The 21,105-nt window shown below is 41.7% G+C and overlaps 1 long non-coding RNA gene across 1 annotated transcript in view; it reads right to left on the bottom strand.

The window, feature by feature from the left end:
- LOC138169349 (uncharacterized) overlaps positions 1 to 12,770 on the bottom strand; it is an 85,769-nt gene extending 72,999 nt beyond the window's left edge. Inside the window, exon 1 of the long non-coding RNA XR_011170329.1 lies at positions 12,620 to 12,770. This is a non-coding gene — a long non-coding RNA (uncharacterized lncRNA). The remainder of the gene's footprint in view (positions 1 to 12,619) is intronic.
- Between the last annotated feature and the right edge of the window lie 8,335 nt (positions 12,771 to 21,105).

Genomic DNA, 21,105 nt, shown 5'->3' on the forward strand with positions numbered 1-21,105 from the left:
CACACACACACACACACACACACACACACACACACACACACACACACGCCTTCTTTTTGTCAGCAAAACCAGAGTCCTGCTTCTTTCTGGGACATATATTGGCTCTTTTTCTCCAGTCTAAGAGGCCAAGAAGGAGTATACTATATCAATAGGAGTGGCTGCCCACAAACCATCCACAGAGGCTTTTATTAAAGCAATAAATGTCTCAGCCGTATAGACAACGTTTGAAATGCTGTCTGAAAATATGTGTTCCTTCTCTGAAGAGTTATGTGCTCAGTCAAGTGAGTTTATCTTTAACTCAAAAGCCCTGACTCTCTAAATAGACTAGAGCCCCAAGGTTCTGTCTAGCCATTATCAGAAGCCAAAAGGGCCTCCGTGTCCAATCTATCTTAAAATACAGCTCTACTGGACAGAGATAATGCCTAAACCCTTGCTTTGGGCCATCGCTGGTGTAGGCCACTCCTAAAAGCTGTAATATTCTTTTCCTTAGAAAATAAAAAGAAAATCTTCCACCAACTGACAAAAACATCTGTAAAATCTTGACTCTTTGAATGATTGCCTCTCTCCTCTCTCCTGTCTAGCAATAAACCATTTATAGAAAAAAAGATTATACAGTAGGAAGAACAATGGACTTAGAGTCTGAAGGGCTGGGTTCACATCCTGACTCTATCATTTACTACCTCCAATGAGCCTGGAAAAGTAATTTCTTTCTCTGAGCCTCAGTTTCCTCATCTGTAAAGTGGGGGAGGTAGACCAGATGATCAACAAGAAATCCCCTCCACTGTTACACATCACCAACTTCAATCGTCTCAGAGAGTCTCCCAGGCCTCAAAGGAGTTAAAAGTAATTAGCCCAAGATCACACAACTAGTAGGTGTCTCCAGAGTTCTCTAACTGATGAACTCTGAGTGCAAATTGAAGTACAATTTTCTCACTTTCTTTATTTTTCTTGCTTTTTTTAGAAATACGGCTAATACGGAAATATGTTTTGCTGTGATTTCACAGGTATAATTAATATCATGTTGCTTGCCTTCTGAGTAGGGATGGGAGGGAGACAGAGAATTTGGAACTCAAAATACTTAAAAGGAAAAGAATGATCACAATCAACTAAATAATAAATTTTGAAATGTTTAAAAAAGTTAGTGGGGGGTCAAGGGGAAGACTTGAACCTAGATCTTCCCTGTTTTGAGGCTGGTGCCTCATTCATTAGGCCACATCTGCTGCTGCTGCTACTGCTAATTGCTGAAGAGAGAGCCAGGAACTGCTTGGAGAATGACTCAGGCACTGGGGTTCATAACAGACAAGTCACTAAGAAGGAGATGAGGAGGGTCTGCTCGCCACCTGGCACCCAACTTGAAAAAGCCAGCCCCTCTTCCTCTTTCCCTCATTGTACTCCACCCTCCCCTAACTCTCCCCAGTGAAAGACACAGAAGAGTAAAAATCTACTGACCGTGCCACTAAGAAGATAATTCAATTCAATAAGCATTTATCAAGCACCTACTGTATGCCTCCCTTTAGCAGTAAAGCACCTCCAACTCTGCCCTACCTCCTTCAGCAGTCCCCCTCCTTCCCAAGAGCTGAGAAACTCAATGACAGGAATTCTTCAAATGGGATCTTTTTCTAAAAGATCTTGATAGCTGTATTCCAATAGAGGTTGGCCCCAGACCTATTAGTGTGTAACAGCTCACTAAGGCTTTTGGGACAACCTGGATCACTGATTTCTTCTGTTATCTCTCCTGTCTTCTTTTGTGTCTTTAAAGACAATCTTTATCCATAGGTTTCACTCGATGGCAAAGGAGGCCTGTTATGAAGCTGGACAATAAGGGGAAGTCCTGACTTGATGCTTTCAGTATCTCAGGTACATTCTGAACAAAGAATCACAGAATCCAGAACCTCTCAGATTCTCTCTCTGTCTCCATCTCTCTGTCTGTCTGTCTTTCTCTCTCTCTGTCTCTCTCTGTCTGTCTCTTTCTCTGACTCTCTCTCTGTCTCTTTCTCTGTCTCTGTCTCTTTCTCTCTCTTTCTGTCTCTCTCTGTCTCTTTCTGTCTCTCTCTCTGTCTCTCTCTGTCTCTTTCTCTGACTCTCTGTCTCTCTTGTCTCTGTCTGTCTCTGTCTCTGTCTCTTTCTCTGTCTCTGTCTCTCTCTGTCTGTCTCTGTCTCTCTCTGTCTGTCTCTTTCTCTGACTCTCTGTCTCTTTCTCTATCTGTCTCTTTCTCTCTCTGTCTGTCTCTCTCTGTGTCTCTGTCTGTCTCTCTCTCTGTCTCTGTCCGTCTCTTTCTCTGACTCTCTCTCTGTCTCTTTCTCTTTCTGTCTGTCTCTGTCTCTTTCTCTGTCTCTCTCTCTCTCTCTCTCCCTCTTTCTCTCCCCCTCCTCTCCCATCTGACCTGCCCCTGAAGCCCCTCTGCTCCACCCCAGACATCACCCAGTCTCCCATAAAAGGCCTCAGAGTGGCCGGGACCTCACCACTCCAAAGACTATGAGCACCATACTTCCTCCCCAGTTTCCTCCCTCTCCTCCTATACTTTTCGCCTCAGGATTCAAACAGAAGCGATCTAATCTCTCTCCCCCATGACAGCCTGTCAGGCATTCTCAGACAGCTTTCATCTCAAGCCCCATACACATATTCTTTAATCCACTATGCACCTCAGATACCCCAAGAACCAGAATTCATCCACAGAAATGAACTGCATGAAACAGATTGTTCTTAGCAAATCTATTCATCGAAGGGGTAGGGAATAAGAGTTTATTCAGCTCTTAGTGGATAGAGTGCTGGGCCTGGAGTCAGGGAGACTCGTCTTTCTGAATTCAGATCTGGTCTCAAACTCGCTGTGTGACCCTGGGCAAGTCACTTAACCCTGTTTGCCTCAGTTTCCTCATTTGTAAAATGAGAAGGAAATGGCAAACTGTTCCAGTGTCTTTGCCAAGAAACCCCAAATGGGGTCATGAACACTCGGATGTGACTGAAACAACTGATCAGTAACAATAACAAAAGCACCTGCTATGTGCTGGGCATTGTGCTGAGCACATTCCAAATATATCCCTTGAAATCCACTAAGAGGGCTCGGAGACTCAGTGAATAGAGCACCAGCCCTGGAGTCAGGAGGACCTGAGTTCAAATCTGGCCTCAGACACTTAACACAAAAACTAGCCCTGTGACCTTGGGCAAGTCACTTAACGCCAACTGCCCTGCCTTCCCCCTCCAAAAAAAAAAAAAGTAAAAAAAAAATACACTAATTGAATTGCAGATTTTAGACTGGAGAGGACGTGGGACAAGGTCCTAGCTTTGGGAAGCCACACTGCATTGGCAATCACTGCCTGAGGAGGACTGGACTGGACTCTCTGGGGAGTGTGTTGGAACAGGAAGAACCCTGAACCTGACCAGAGGACCTGGCTCTGTGACTACTCGTGGAACTCTAAGCAGCTCCATCAGCTTCCCCTGCACTCAGTTTCCTCCTTCGTAAAATGAAGGGCCTGTCCTAGATGGCCTCTGAGTCCTCTTCCAGCTCTAGCTACTATGATATGATTGATTCAAGTTCCAGCTCAAATCTGCCCTTCTTTGGGAAACCTCTCCCGACCCCCCTTCGTTCTTGGCCTTCCCTCTCCTGATCACTTCCAATTCGGCCTGTCTCTCTCTCATCTGGACGTAGCTATTTGCTTTCTGTGTCCCCCACAAGACTGAAAGCTGCTGGAGAGCAGGGGCCATGCTTTTGCCTCTCATTCAGTGACTAAACTACATTAAAGATGAGATTGTGCTGACCTCCTTGGCTGCCTTTCGACCCCACCCCAAATCTCACTTTCCCCAAGAAGCCTAATGCTTCCGGTCTCCTACCTTTCCACAGAAAAGACCCTCCTCTCAGCTCCAGGCATTTTCTCTGGCTGTCCCCCAAGCCTGCTTTGCTCTGACTGCTGACCTCCCCAGTGCCCTCTAAGTCTCAGCAAAAATCCTGCCTTCTCCAGGAAGCCTTCCCCTGCCTCCAAATTCTAATGCTTTCCTTCTCTCAACTATTTCCTATTTATCCTATGTATAGCTTATTTTGTACATATAAATGTTTGTTGTCCCTTCGGTTAGTTAGATTATAAGGTCCTTGAGGGCAGGGACTGTCTTTGACCTCTTTTTGTATCCTCAGTGCTTAGCACCGTGCCTGGTATACAGTAAACACAATAAATGTTGATTGATTGACTGATTCTTCTTAATATTAGTGCCTTTCCTCTGATTATTCTGTCCAATTTGTCCTGTCTACCCTGTATGTCTCTGCATATTATCTCCTCTATTAGACACTGAGCACCTTGAGAACAGGGAGTAACACAGTCCTAGGCACACAGTATATGTTTGATAAATGCTTATTAACTGATCAAAGGGCCTTCTGGGTGTGGAGTAGAGGATATGCTACTAACTCTTAGATGATGAGGGAGCCATTTTATACAGACACATTAATTGACCTTGTTACTTTGGGGAAGAATTGTTCTATATAGGACACAGGTTTTCCCAATATACATAGTATTTTTTTCCCTTTTGACAAATGCATTTATTGCCATTGATACCATGATCCCTCTCCTGTCTCTCCCTCATCACCTGGATTTGTGTTTGACCATGGTTTCTATTTGGGGATTTCATTGATTTTTTTTATTGCTTTTATGGGTTTTTTTCCCCTTTCCTTCTCTTCCCCTCACCCACATCTGCATATATCTGCCGTGTGCTTACGGATGCAGCTGTCATTACTGCTGCTAATCTGCAGATTTGCCTTGGTGATACTTCTCACCTGTCAATTCTCTTGGCAGCTCCAACTGCAGTCTGCATAATAGAAGATCAATCAGCTAATTCAATTTCCTTTACTAATTGATTGAATATTGGCATTATGGATCAATCAACCAAGAAATTATTAAGCACTTACTATGCCCTCAGATGTTGCCCCAGGTGCTAGAAATAATAATAAATATACATATAATTATCTGCAGCAAGGTGGTTCAGTGGATAGAGTGCCCAGCCTGGAGTCAAGAAGCCTCATCTTCCTAAATTCAAATCTGGCCTCAGACACTTACCAGCTGTGTGAGTTAACCTTGTTTGCCTCAGTTTCCCCAACTGGAAGATGAACTGGAGAAGGAAATGGCCAACCATTCCAGCATCTTTGCCAAGAAAATCCCAAGTGGAATCACAAAGAGTTAGACACAACTGAACAACAAAAACATAATATACGATCAATGTATAATATATATTAAAATGTATTCATACAGATATATAAACATATTCTAAAATATAGAAATATATCTAAATATGATATTTATATATAAAATATATCAATATATTTATAAATAATAAGTATCTTATATTGCTTTAAGGTTTGCAACGCATTTTATAAATATAATTTTATTCTCATAACAACCCTGGGTGTTATTTTTGTTCTCATTTTACAGATGAGGAAACCAAGGCAGACAGAGATCAGATGACCTGCACAGGTTCACACAGCTAGTAAGTGTCTAAGAGCAGATTTGCTCTCAAGTCCAGTGCTCTAGTCACTGTGCTACCTAATAGTAAAATGTGAGTGTGATCCTTGAAAAAGGACTTGATCCATCGGGGACTCCTGATATTTGGGGTAGATATTGTGATTACAAATAAAGATAATAAAAAGATTTTTTAAAGGACAAAGTCTGATAGTTGGGCGGAGGGTAGTTTATATTCCTGGAGGTCAGAGTAATCTACTGAGGATTCACTCTGGGACTCACCAAACCCACTCTGAAACTCTTGGCAAAAGCTCCCAAGGGTCATTCCTTGGAAAAATGGCTTGCAGTCATGCCTGGGAAGTGGGATGTTGCTGAAAAGCTACATAGATGAGTAAAAGTGATGCTGTTGCCCAGCATTTGAGGGCCAAGCTTGGACAGACATTTGGGTTCTCACCAGCACAGGAAGTTTCTCACCTTCACAATCAGACACCTTGTTTTTGGGTGCTGCTGATCTCTGATTCTTTAAACCGAGGGGAAAGCCCAGGCAGAGGGGCTGGCCCACCTAAGTCCGAAAGAGGCGCATCACCAGTGAGAAGGTCCAAAGCTAGGACTGCTCTCCTGGGCCCAGAAAGCTCACCTATCGCCAGGCTGCACCTGTGAGCAGACCCCAGACAAAAGCCTTAGCTACACAGAGTAGAGGTAAGCCCAAGGCAAGGCTTAGGTGAAGAGCCCTGAGAAAGGCCCCATAGAGGTCTGGCCCAATCTACAGGGCCTCTGAGGCAGCAAGATGAATTGTTTGATGGGATTCCTGCATCTCAATACCCGTGGGGTTTAAAGAGAGGAAACCCAGGCTTGCACAACAGGGATGCACACAAAAATGCCGCCTTTTATGGCCTTGGCCAAATGACTGAGGTGGCTGTTTGCTGTTCATCCTTCATTCTTTAAGAGGACAGTGACATCATGTTGGTGAGGCCATGCCGTGTAAGTGAATTGGAGTTAAGTGAGGAGGGTTAAGAGAGCAAGGTCACTGGCCTTACTCTCTCCTCTGGAGCCATCCAGGTTCAGGGGCCAGATACAGATCCGGACGACAGGAGACAGCCCAGGCTGAGGTTAGTGATAACACCCACCATGAAAGGGAACTGAGCATCTGCATTCCTCTCGGTGGGTGGACAGGCAGCAAGGGAGGGTTCCTACTGAATATACAGACCTGACCAGAGTGATCCACGCGGACAGAGGACCAAGACGGGCCTGATCTAAGGGCACCCTGAGGAGGCTTGTAACATTGAACCTGCAGGGCACCCCAGAGTGTGCCGGCCAGAGAGGTCGCCCTTCCGAGGACCCCGGCACTCCAGACTGTGCCTGAGAGGACCCAAATAGCACCTACATGGAGTGGCCCGAAAACCATCTCAGTCCTCTTCACAGGGCTAATTGTGTGCATTCTAGGACTAAGGCTGTTACCAAGGATGCTATTCTCATTACCAGGAGTCATTTTAGTAGGTTGATATGATCTTTACAGAGCTAATAATTCCCCTATGCTTTATCCTCATTAAATAACAACTCTTTTTATTATAATAATAATATTTCTATAGCATTTTAGGCAGCTAGGTGGAGAGAGACAGAGACTGAGACAGAGAGACAGAGACAGAGGACAGAGAGAGAGAGACAGAAAGACAGAGACAGAAACAGACAGAGACGGGGGGTGGGAGAGCTTATCTATTTATCTATACAGTATGAGTAAGGGGAAGAGGGGAAATAACATGATCAGACCTGTCATTTAGGAAAATAGTTCTGGAAACTGGAAACTGAATAAAGGATGGACTGAAGTGGGGAGAGACTTAGAGCAAAGAGACCAACCAGCACATCATTATTGCAATAATCCAGGTGTTAGGAGATAAGACAGTGGAGAGGAGATATATACATTATCCATACAGGTGCATACAGCATCCATACAGATACATATTGTATACATGCAGATACATACGGTATACACACAGATGCATAGATACAATAACGACTGTCATCTGTTGGAAGCAGACTGGATATGTGGAGTAAGCATAAAAGAAGAGGCAAGAACGACATTTAGGCTGTAAGGCAAGGTGACTGGGAAAATGGTGGTGCCCTCAGCAGTCAGTGCCTGAAACTTTAGATAAGGAAAACCCTCCCTTCCTGACCTCTCCAACGATTCCTTTGGGGCTTCAGGTCAGTCCTGTCTGGTACCCTATCTCCTCCTGCCCCCATCCCCACAGCCGTAGTAAAGACTTTCATCTGCCTTGCACCCTGTCCCAGATCTCTCTGTCCATACTACTGCCTAATTCAGTAGTCCCCCCCCCATCCTACCCTCCAAAGATTTTAGGCTTATCTTCTCGTTCCAAACCTTTGCCTTCCAGAGCCCAGCCTACTGGACTTGTTTTGCATTACACTTTTTTCTATCTCTTTGTCAGGGCAGTAAGAATTGACAGCCCCTGGGCTCCATCAATAATGGATGCCTTTGCAAGGTTCATATTCTTGCTTATAAACCCCTTAGGCTGAGACCTGTCTCAGGTCCCTCCCCAGGGCTTACTCCTGAGCAAATCCCAAAAGGGAATGAGCTGGACCAGACAGTATCGGAGTGTTCTGAGAGTGCCTCCATCTCTAAGATTCTATGGTTACATAGAATAATTACAAACAATATTTGAGACACAAAGTTCACAATACCAACATATTTCCTTCCCCTACTAGTTCCCAAGTGAGGGCAGGGCCTGGTATTCACGAGTAAATATGCATATACACACAAGGTTACCACACTGCCATCAACAGCCCTAATCAGGGACCACTCTCTCACCATGCCAGGCTTGCTAAACTGACCTATGCATTACTATTTACAAAGCTGGTTGTTCTTGATGAAAGGAAAGGTGGAGAAAAACAGATGAGGCCTGTGAATGAATGCTTATTGATCATTGATTGATTGATTGATTGGAGCAGTGACTGGCTGACTTGTTTTCTGGTCTAGTTGGTGAGGGCCTCCCAGGGCCCATTATTTCAGGGAGGCACCAGTCAAGCTTCAAACTGCCACTCTTGATTACTGCCTAGAGAAGGTTTGCCAATCTGCTCTCCAACCTGGCAACTCTCCAAACCCTCCTTGAAACCAGGGACTTTCTTTGCTTTTGTTTTTGTATCTCTGGCATTTAGTACATGGTAAATGATTAAGAAATGCTTTTCATTCATTCTTGTGATTCTTGACTTTCAAGTTCAGAGTTCTTTCCCTTGGGTCATACATCTGGCTTTCAAGATCTCAGGAGGTAAACCCATAATCAATTACATTTTAGTTTCTGGAGGCAGTGACCAAATAGACAGTCCTGTGACAATTTTTACACAAAAGGACACTCTTTCGGGTGAGAAGAACAGAAAGTAAAGAGAAAGTTATACGTGTCCTTCCCATCTGTTATTTGTAGTAGAATTGGGCAGCAATGGCAAAACCACTGCTGACCCAAGCCATCATCAACATGAGCCTTCCTTCCATTCTTTTCTTCAAATGCTGCCTCAGTAAGTGGACTGGAGGGATGTAGTTTTTGCCTTCTTGAAAAAGACCATAAAGGAACATGAAGAAAGAATGCAATATTTAAACAATGTGAACAAAGAGGAAAGTTAACATGTCCTAAGAAGGGTGGGAAACTACAGTCTGTGAGCCAAATCCAGCCCACCATCTGTTTTTGTGAGGTCAAAGAGCTAAGAAGGGTTTTTATATTATGAATTAAACTCTTCTTACGGGAGCAAGGTGGTAAAGTGGATAGCATGAGTGGCCTGGAGTCAGGAAGAACTGAGTTCATACCTGGCCTCAGACACTTCCTATCTGTGTGAACCTGGGCAAATCACTTAACCTCCATTTGCCTCAGTTACCTCATCTGTAAAATAGGGATAGTAAGAGCATCTACCTCCCAAGGTTTTTGTTGCCTGGCACGTAGTAAGCACTATAAAATGATGTGTGTTATTAGTATTGTTTTTATTATTACTTATAGTATAAAAACATTCTAGCAGACCAGATTTGTTCTTGTGGCTATAGTTTGCCAACCCATGGAAAGAATGAAATACCAGCTGCCAGTCTTCAGTTCAGGACGAGCTGGTTTGAATCTAGTTTCTGATATATACTACCTATATTGGAAGCTCCTTGAAGACAGAGAATGTCTTTTGTCTTTGTGCTTAACACAGTGCCTGGAAAGAGTAGGCACCTAATATTTACTGATTGATATATTACCATGGACAAATCAATGAACACCTCCATGTCAATTCCCTAAGACTGTAAATTACCAGGTGGGACCATCTTACATGAGTGAACAGAGTTTCCCCCAAACTAATAAATCACAGGATCAAAGAAAAAGCAGAGAATATCATGTCTCTTGTACTCCAGTGTTTAGCAGTTCTCCATGGAGTGGATTTGGTATTCTAAAGCTTGATTATTTCTTTTACTCTTAAACACAAGCTTAGAGATTATTTCAGTTCCTCTCTCTCAGTGGAGTAAAGATCTGATCCCTTAGAAGAGGGCATTGTGTGAAGACCCTTTCTTTTTCCCAGTATAACAAAGTTCAGATTTCTCCATCAAGGTCCATCTGTTCCATCTTGGCTTCCCTTCTGATTCATGGTGGCAATGGGGGGGGGGGCGCCAAGCAATATTGCATTAATTAAATTTGCATCACTGTTGTAAATATGCCCAGAGGTCTAGGCGATGAGTACATTTCATAAATCAAATAAATGAATAATACATTCAAGGGCTCACTAAATGCAAAATGTTTGAAGACCAGAACGTCTGAATGAATCCAAAGTGTGGTCAAGGGTCAAACTTGCTAATTAAAATGTACATTGAAAACATTAACCTGATTCATAATAATAATAAAATGCCATTTTTGGATAGTTTTCCATCTTTATGTATTTCTTTTTATTAGAGCAGAAGGTAACCACATGAAAGTCATCTTTAATGAACACAATATTCTTTTAAAACTTTCTCAAAAGGGAGGGCTACAAGCACATAACAAGCTACCGCATTGCTAGTGTTACCGCATAGCTGCATGTTTCAGCTCTTCCAAAAGGCTGGCTCCCCCACCCACCAACCCACCCTGTCTTCTGGGGACAACAATAAACTTTCAGAAATATTTTTTAAAAGATTCAAAGGGATTTCCAATACCACAAAATTCAGCACAAAAACTTGTATGCTATATGTCCCCTAACTTCAGCATTCATGCAGGAGAAAAAGAGTGGGCATTTCTCAGGCCAGACACATGATCTAACTCAGGCTTTGGGCAAAAGTGGAGCATATATGGTCTGTGAGGCATCTAACCCCTCAGTCAGAACTCACACACACACACACACACACACACACACACACACACACACACAAATAGCAACAATGGGTGAAAAGTCATTCCGATGTACTGAGTACCCACAAAAATGAGCCCAGAAAGCCAGTGATGTGCAGAAATTTTAAGGTCTTATTCAACAAATGCTTCCTTTGGACAGAGCACTGTGTCCTATGGGCTTTATCTTGAGAAAAGGAAACAGCTGTTTACAGTAAGGAGTAGAGGTTATACAATTTCTTTCAAATTCAGTGGAAAATGAATGACTGTCCCATCACATTTTTATGAGTTAAAAAAAAGTAAGCAGCATTGTACAATGAACAGATAAAATGTTTGTGATTCCTAATTGTCTCCATTATGCCATACAAAAGGCAAGGCAAGTAAGAGTGAACTTTTAAATAGCGGTTTGCTATCTACAAAATGCTCACATATAGCGACTCTTTTGACCCTCACAACCCCAAGAAGAAGATGCTATTGTCATTCCCATCTTAGAGAAGAGAAAACTGAGGGTAAGGGAGGGTAAATGTCTTTCCTAATCATACAACTGGTAAGTATCTGCAGCAGGATTAGAACTCGGGTCTTCCTGACTCCATATCCCTTACTCTAACCTCACACCTCAAATACAAAGTGATTCTGAGCAAGTTCTCTAAAAAAATAAAAGAATGGGCATTTTTAAGTATTTTCACTTACAAATAAATCTCATTTGAGCTACATTTTAGTGCCATATTTTGCATGATGTCATTGAAATCATATTTCAGCCTCAATACAGTTTCAGCCTCACAGAAACTTTTTTTCTGTCGGCTTGGTTTCATATTAACGTTCATAAAAAATAGTGTCAAAACATTCAGAAATAGAGCGTTTTCTTTGCTGAATATTAATGATGTTCGAGTTATTTTCAATACATCAAAAAAAAAAAACCAACCCAACTCTCTTGATTAAAAGAAACCTTCCCTTAAAACATATACAATAGCCCCAAAGGCAAGGAAACGTCCTCATTTGCCTCATGGCAAAACTTTGCCATATTTGTATAAAGTAGTTTGGCCAGATGACACCAATGTGTCCTTCGAACAAAGACTGGGGACATCTGCTCTCCTGGCACAGGACATGCCACACCCAATGCCTTCCACTAAGCTGTCAGTAAAGCCCAGCCTCAGTGCTGCTGGGTCAAAAGATTCCCACAGCACCTCAGCAGCAAGGAACTTAAATGCTAATCATTGGGTTCTGTATGATATTTACCAATTCCCTAGAATTCTATCATACAGGAAAGTAAGGGGGTAAACATTCTGTGTAACAGAGACAATTGCCATGAGAGAATCCGATGGGAAATCTCTGGAACCTCTTCATTCTCTGTCCACAGCCAGCCCATGACAGCACATATATGACAGAGACATAGGCATCACAATTGTTTTATCTGTCAATGAGATGGCAAAATACTGCTTACTTTATGAACTCATATATAAGCGTAATGGGATAAGTCACTGATTTTTCCCCTATATTCAAAACAAATTCCTCAACCTCCACCACTCACAATAAACAGATTTCTTCTTAAGAAAGCCATTTGGTAGGTTTTGTTTAGAGTCCTTTTATGTGCAATGAGAGATTGTTGCATCTCCCCTGACACCACTCATTTTTTTCTAAATAATTTTCCAGGCCCATAAGTGACTAAAGAATTTATTTATTTATTCATAAATGAAGCTCTGACTCTGGCCAGACCTCAGGTTTGCAAATGATATCATCTCAGTGAAAGCCAGTAGAAAGATGGAGGAGTCTTTTTCAATGAAAAACTGACAAAGTCATCCAGATGGGCCTGGGAAATTAGACATAAATAAAGCATCAATGTGTGATTGACAACAGACCTGGTTTGTGTTTTGTGGTCTTGGGGACTGCCATGCAGCTGACACCGATGATCTCCCTTTTCTCTCTCCATTTTCACTTCCTCTTTCTTTGCTACCAAGGTTGCTCCCCTCACAAGCCCCCCGGGCCCAGCCTCACGTTGAGCTTTATACTATCGCTAAGCTAAGCATGAGTCCGGCACAAATTTCACTCCAATAATAGACTAGCATTGCAGTGGCACCCTTTGATCCTCCCACAATGCACATGTCGTCTGGCAGAAGGGATGAAGGCTATTGATTCAAGGTATCCAGTCAAGACATGTGCTTGCAATTAGAGTCTTCAAAATAAAAAGAGGATACATAGCCATTCCCCCAGGGGTGTGGAAATTACACCATTAAAGAAGTATGGCCAAAGGCCAGTGGGTTGTACTGGTCTGCATAATGAACAGTGTATTTCCATTCCCAAATGTGCATTCTATTTAGAATAACATAAAGCCAATTTTTAGAACAGAAACATCAGACATACCTGGCACTGTCACTTAAGTACAGAGGGAACTGATTCTGGTACACAGGGACACAGGCTCAGATGAGGGCACTTTGGATAGAGGCAGCTGCAGAACGTCATGCCACTACTTCGGAAAGGTACAAGAAGATTTGGGAGACAAGGTCACCAACAATTACATTCTTGGGATTGTTCGAATATAGCCGCTTCAGAACTGATTAGCAAACACCCTTAAGTGACTGGGAAACCAGACAAGCTCCCAAGTATCAAGGGCAGAGCAACTGTCTAAAGTACTAGGTACCGAGTTCAGGGAAAGGAAAATGAATTAAAATTTGGGGGGAATGATTTGGGGCCACTGGATGCCCTGGCTATAACCTGAATCCACTGACCCCATTGGAACAAAGAATGCAAAGACTGCCTTCTAAATCAATACCTGGTCTGTGGGTTGTCATCAGTGGGTGATAAATGTTTACACCTGGGCCAGTTTGGTTTGGTTTTTTTTTTTTTAATAGGCAATGGAGTAAAGGGAGAAGAGGAAAGAGAAACTGGTTAAGTATCTCAGCTGAATCTGACACTACGGCTGCTATGGAAACTAGATTTTAATTATGTGGAAAATGAGCATCTATCTTAGTGAGTGTTCTAAGGACTGAAGAGTTCCTGTAAGAAAATAAGATAGCTCAGGAATGATCCCTGTAGCTCACCAACTCAAAGGAAAAGGAGTCAAAAGGAAAAGACAAAAGTGGCCTTTAAGGATTCACAGAGTAAGGAAACAGCAAAGTCAAAATACTGACACAATACAGAATAGTGTCATGAATAGAAAGCCCCAGAAATTGGCAGGCTCTACCTGGGGAACGCAAGCACAGTAGCAGTGGCTATGACAAATGCACCCTGAGGAGTCTCATTCTTAACACTGCAGGGGAGGCCATGATTCCCAAAGTGGCCGTCGAAGAGAATCACTTTATTTGGTCAAACACCAGAGGGAGGTCCTGATTCATGCTCAACTTAATAGTTTCTTGGTTAATCTCTTCAAGGATTAAACATTGAATTTTACCCTCACCTGGCAGTTTGATTCACATGAGGCTGAGTATGGACCTTCATCATTAAATGGGAAAGAAAAATATAAAATGTAACTTAAAATATGTATATTCTTATTTAATACATTTTATTTTTCCCCAATTACATGTTAAAACAATGTTTTAACATTTGATTTTTTAAGTTTTGAATTTCAAAGTTTATCCTTCCTTCCCTCCCTGAAATGCTAACTAATCAGATATAGGTTATACATGTGTAATCATGTAAAACATTCCCATATTAGTCATTTTGAACAAGAAGACTCGAATAAGAAAAAGAAAGTAAAATAAAAACAGTGTGCTTCAGTCTATATTCAATTAATATCAGGTTTTTTTTCCTCTGGAAGCTGATAACATGCTTCATCATTAGTCCTTTTGGGTTGTCTTATATCATTGTAATTCTGAGAATAGCTGAGTTACTCACAATTCTTCATCGTACAACATTGCTGTGACTGTGTACAGTGCTCTGGTTCTATTCCCTTCACTTTGTATCAGTTCATTTCTGTTCCAGGTTTTTCTGAAACCATCCTGCTTGCCATTTCCTATAGCACAATAATATTCCATCACAATTATACCACAGCTTGTTTAGCCATTCTCCAACTGATGGGCATCCCCTCAATTTCCAATTCTTTGCCACCACAAAAAAAAAGAGCTGCTATAAATATTTTTGTACAAATATGTCATTTCTCCCCCTTTTTATGTCTTTGGGATATAGACCTAGCATTGGTATTGCTGGATCAAAGGATTTGTACAGTTTTGTATTCCAAATTCCTCTCCAGAATGGTTGGATCAGTTCACAGCTCCACCAACCATGCATTAATGTTCCAGGAAAAATATATATATATATTCACATATGTGTGTAATACTATATATATTACATTACATATAATATATAAAAATATATATTCTTTGAAATCAATATGCAGTACTCTGTCATTATTTAAGGTTGTACCATATACGAAGAGACAGAGGCTTTTTAAATTTTTTATGTATCTTGGTACTAATACTATTTTTTAATACTCTCATTTTATTAGTTGTACTTTTAAATATGTTTTGGAGAATAATGTGATTGATAGTCTTCATTTTTTGTAGTTTTTTTTTATTTTTAGTCTACATCATTCATTTCCACAAGATTTTGATTTACAAATTTTCTCCCCATTTTTCCCCTACCCACCACCCCAAAACAGCAACCCCACTGAATATCCCCTCCCCCAATATTCATACTAATAATACTATTTTAGAAAAAGCAATGTGGTATAGGGCATAACAAGCTGACTTTGGAGCTAAGAAAACCTGAGTTCAAATGTCACCTCTCATCTATCTTGGCTATATGACCCTGGGCAAGTCACAGCATCTCAGTGCTCAAGGCAGCTCTCTAGGACTTTCAGTTTCAGAGGTGTTGATCTACATCAGTGAGGGAAATTTCCTCACCCAGGAGTTCCCTATGCCAATGAAAGTCTCTATCCCTAATTCTACTATTTTTTATTAATGAGTAGATGAGAGTTAGACTGAAAAAGATATGGAGGTTTTGTTGAACTCAATATGAATTAACAGTATGATATGATACCCCAAAAAGGCCAACCCAAACTTGGGCTAAATTAAGGTAAATTGAGTTCTACCGTGTTTCCCCGATAATAAGACACTGTCTTATTATTTTTTTGGACAGAAAAACACCAGAGGGCTTATTTTCAGGGGAGGGCTTATTTTAATGAACATTGACAGCAATTTTAATAAACAGGTAAATGTGAACAAAAAAATGTACCTTTATTCAATAATGAATTCAATAAGGAACAGGATGACGCACTCACTGCTGCAGCTCTGATTGGATGCAGCTCGGAGCGCGGCATGCGTTTCACAGGGGGGGGTGGGACGGTGCATACAGAGGGTACCGTAATGTAGCGTGTAGTGCAGGGGATCACCTTCACTACAGCAGCAATCTCAATAGGGCTTATTTTCGGGGGAGGGCTTATTTTAGAGGAATCTTACACAGTAAGGGGAGGGCTTATTTTCGGGATAGGTCTTATTATCGGGGAAACACGGTGGTAGTAGTAGGGAAGTTGTAGTCTCTCTGTGCTTTGTCCTAATTAGACTGCATCTCCAGTACTACACCTAGTTCTAGGTTCCACAATTTAAGAAGGACATTTTTAAGAAACTAGAAAGTATCCAAGGAAGTAGCAATCATGATGGTGGAGCCCCCTTGATGGTACACTCTTCCATGACATTCATAGCACCACCCCAAGGAGCAGAAATGTCTTGAACAAAGTGAATAAACACCCGCAAGTTCTGGGTAGGCATTCATGACTGCACATTCAAGACGAAATGGTGTTTGCCTATCAGTTTCTTATGACAAGTCCAGTTTCTCATGGTTATATAAGCAATTTCTTATTCCATGATACAGTCTTCTTGGTCTAGACAATAAGCAAATCAACCTGATGGTTTCCAGGGTCCCATCTGGTTCCACCATTCTAAGAACCAGGTGTGTCAGTGAGACATCAACTGCAACCCTCTGTCTAGACACTATATGACGCAAAAGAATTGGAGAAATCATTAAAAATATTGCAATGGACCTATAATTTCACTGATGTGGGTATTCCTTCCAATGATGCAAAATGCAACTCAATTTTCTTATGTGAATATCATCCATGGCTTTCAATAAGTTTGGTATAGGGGGTTTGGGTATGTTTGGGGAGTCAAAGATTACTGTTATTTTCCATTGAGACTGCAATCCACTAAAAACCAAGATCTTTCCTAGATGAACTATTATCAAGCCCCACACACACATCCCATCCCCATCCCTGGGACCATTCCCAAACCACTGTTTCATCACCACAGCCTAAATTCCATTTCATGGGATCTCTCTCCTGACCTGCATTTTTATCATCTCTTAACTGTCAAGGCATTCTCTTAGCTTCTTAAAATTACTTGAGCACTGTTTTCACAGTCTTTCTCTTCAATGTGCATCTTGATGAATTTCTAAGAGTCTGGTCTCACAGGTCCTTGATCTAAACTCCTGTGATTCTCATTGTCCTCATCATCATCAATAGTATTTACATAACATTAAGGTTTGCGAAGCTTCACATATATACATATTTGCACACACAAGTATCTTATATATTTTCATAATAACCCTGTGAAATAAGTGCTATTATCATCTCCACTTTTATAGACGAGGAAATTGAGGCTGACACAGTTTAAGGGACTTACCCATGACCACACAACTAGTAAGGCTCTCAGTCAAGATTTGAAGTCAGGTCCTCCTGACTCCAAGTCCAATGTTCTAGCCACTTCACTAACATGCATAGCCTACTGATGGAATGGTCACACCTGGCAATTTCTCATCACTCTATTTCCAAGATTTTGAACTCTTGATTTTTCCCTCTTTAAGTATAATTTCATTTTCTCTCCAAATCCTTCACTCATACTTGGCCAACATTTTGCCTACTGATCATTCAACCTGCTCCCTATTGTCCCTGTTCACCAATCTCCTCTTGTCTCTGCTTGTCTCCTTACCTAGTCCTTAACCTATGTCCAGTCATTTCAACAGTGGCCTCTAGCATCTTGGAATGCCATATCTTCACTCTTCCTTCAAACCTGGTATCCATGCCATAAGTCGATTTTCACTCATGGAATATTCTCCTTAAAGAATCCTGCCACTTACTTCATTTCTGCTTTCAAAATCTTAAAATATATTTTTGTATTTTACATACTCTGCTATTTTTACTATCACTATCCTTTCTTTTGTAAGGAATAAAAATATCTAAGCTAAACAAACTGATAGTTACATCAATCATATCTCATAGCAGGAATATGTGACCCAACACCTCTCAATAAATCAAAAGGCAATTATTAAGTGCCTATTACATGCCAAACACAGTAGGTTTGGGGGCTAAAAAGACAGTAATCAGAACATCCCCTAGCTTAAAGTAGTTTGCATCCTATCTGGGAAATTAAATTAACATATGTAAGTGATGATTGCTGTAAGGATGACATCACTGTTGTCTGATGATGTCAGTGGCCTTTGGATTGATCCCTTCTCTAATCTGGGGTCCTTTGGTGATATATCGTTTATGCTGTCCTGCTCTCTGCTGGAATTTTCCTTGACCTGTTCTGTGATAGGTGTCTTGTGTAGATGATTGTGTGATTGCAGAAGAAGCCAAGGTAGTGAGAACACGGGCTACTTTTGGTGTCTTGGATTTTGGTAATGTCTAAGACCAAGTTTTCTCTAACAAAGGGCTCAGAGCCTGAAAATGAAAGACTTCTCCCTAGCCTGGAAGCACTGTGCATGGCTTTTGTTAACTGGATGTGGTGATTATGGCTAAAGATCTCTTCGTCAGTCCTTATCCAGAAGAAGTGCTAGGACAGGTTCTAATCTAGCAGCTAAAAAGGCCAACAGGTGGAGCTAGAGATGGACACAGGCTAGAATCCAGGACCACCATGATGAAATGACACAGAATTTGAAAAGCGTTTAGTGCAGTGTCTGACACAACAGAAGCTTAAAAAATGTTTATTCCCTTCCCACCATGAAATCAGTGAAAACACAGCTACAAGCAGCACAATGCCCGGCATATACGCTCAGGCCCAGCAGCCACCAGCAGACCAACACAAGAACTCTTTGTTGAGGCTGCATGCCTATGGTGACCGTAAGACCAACAGACGCCAGTGAAACAATGTGCCCAGTGGAAAGGCAATGATCAGCAGGGACCAGGCCCCCAGAAGAAAACACTGGGGTTTCCTCAGAGGTGTGAGTTTACCAGAGGGCAAAGTGTTTTCTAATTGTATGTTCATCATACATCACCCTTATGTATGCCCACTCTCCCCACTGATGGTTTGTATGTTTGTTGAAAAGTGGACCTCAGGTTCATGGGGAGAGTGCTTATTGAGACTTTTCTCACTGCTATTTCATTTATTGCCTTTGTTTCCAAATAAGAGCGTGCTCTGGCTGACTAGACAAAAAGTAAATACATCAGAAGTGGCATGCTTCAGTGCTCTCTGCACAACTGCTATGCATAAGGTCTAGTCTCCTCTGCATAGGGCTCTGCTGCAGGTCTCTCCAGAGACTCACCTGGCCAACCCTCTTTATCTCTTCCAACCTCAATTTCTCCATCTGTAAAATGGGGATATTAATAGCCTCTATCTCAAAGGCTGTTATGAGGAGCAAATATTATCACTCAGTCATTTCTGTCACATGCTATTCTTCATGACTCCATTTGGAGTTTTCTTGCTGAAGATCCTTAAGTGATTGGCCATTTGCTTCTCCAGGTCTGCCATCTTCCTGCTCTGACAAATCTTAAAGAGCCATATAAATGCTATCTACTATTGTTCGAGGCAGCTGGAGGTCCAATATATTGAGTGCCAGGCCTGGAGTCAGGAAGACTCATCTTCCTAAGTTCAGATCTGTCCTCAGGCACTCACCAGCTGTGTGACCCTGGGTAAGTCATTTAACTTTATTTACCTCAATTTCCTCACCTGTAAAATGAGCTGGAGAAGGAAATGACAAACCATTCCAGTCTCTTTGCCAAGAAAACTCCAGATGGGGTCATGGAGAGTTGGATACGACTAAACAAAAACATCCTATAATTTTTTATTATTGTAACTAACCACTTATCTATGGTGTCTGACCTTGTGACTCTAACTTAAAAAGAGAGGCAGCATGGTAAGATAAATAGGACACTGGACCTGGACTCAGGGAGACCTGGGTTTGAATCCTGCCTCAGAGAAGTGACTTTGAACAAGTCCCTTAACTTCAGTTTCTTCAACTGCAAATGGTAGGTTGGGATTGAGGTCCACTAATATATATCACTTCTGACTCTGAAGCTATGATCCTATTAAATAAATCTCTCTAGGCGTCTTGGTGAACATGTATGGCTTCTTCATAATTGTTCTTATTGAATGTCCAGATGCACAATTCTTAGCAAAAGTCTCATGTCTAAATCCTAAACACAGTTGTTGCTGCTGCTGTTGCTGTTGAATCATGTCTGACTCTTTGTGACCCCTTTTGAGGTTTTCTTGGCACAGATGGTAGAGTGGTTTGCCATTTCCTTCTCCGGGTCATTAGACAGATGAGGAAACTGAGGCAAACAGGGTTAAGTGACTTGCCAAGGACCATGGAGCTAATAAGTGTGTGAGTCCAGATTTGAGCTCAGAAAGGTGAGTCTCCCTGACTTCGGGCCTGGCACTCTTTCCATTACATCACCTATCACTCTTTGGTAGCATGTAAAAATTCAGCCATAGTTCCTTCTAAAACTTATCTAGTTGTTTCAAATCCTTTTTTAGCCACCACAAGGAGACAGTAGAAGCAGCCTGAGTGGAAGGGCTTAGCAGTGAGCAAAGTTCATTCAAATAGCTTTCTGTTTGTTTTCCATAAATCAAAACAGTTTGCTATTGTAATTACTCGTGTAACCCAATACTGGGAACATGCCCCAATCTAACTTTATTGCGTTTTTCAAATTGGCTGAAATAGGCTTAACTTTTAGTCCTGTTAAGGGATGAAATAAACCTCCTACTGCATTACTTCTGAGGAAATAAAGCAAACCTTCCAGGGCCAATCAAAAGTTTATCTAGGCCAGGAAAGACTGACAGACAGCAAGATGCAGTAGATAGAATGCTGTCCTTGGAGTCAGTAAGTTTGAGGTGGGGATCTTGCCCCTGACATTTGCTAGTTGTCTGGCCCTGAGCAAGTTGTTGAAGGCACAGCTAGGTGACACAGTGGACAGAGCACCTGGCCTGCAGTCAAGAAGACCTGAGTTCAAATCCAGCCTAAAACACTTACTAGCTGTGTGACCCTGGGCAAGTCACTTAACTCTGCTTCAGTTCTTCATCTATAAAATGAAGTGGAAAAGGAAATGGCAAACCACTCCAGCATCTTTGCCAAGAAATAGGGACATAAAGAGTCACACATAACTAAAACAACTCACCACCAACAACAAAAGTCATTGAAA

This window comes from Petaurus breviceps, unplaced genomic scaffold (genome assembly GCF_028583685.1).
Source record: "Petaurus breviceps papuanus isolate PSGF00001 unplaced genomic scaffold, PetGlider_PUasm1.0 126, whole genome shotgun sequence".
Classification (NCBI taxonomy): Eukaryota; Metazoa; Chordata; class Mammalia; order Diprotodontia; family Petauridae; genus Petaurus; species Petaurus breviceps.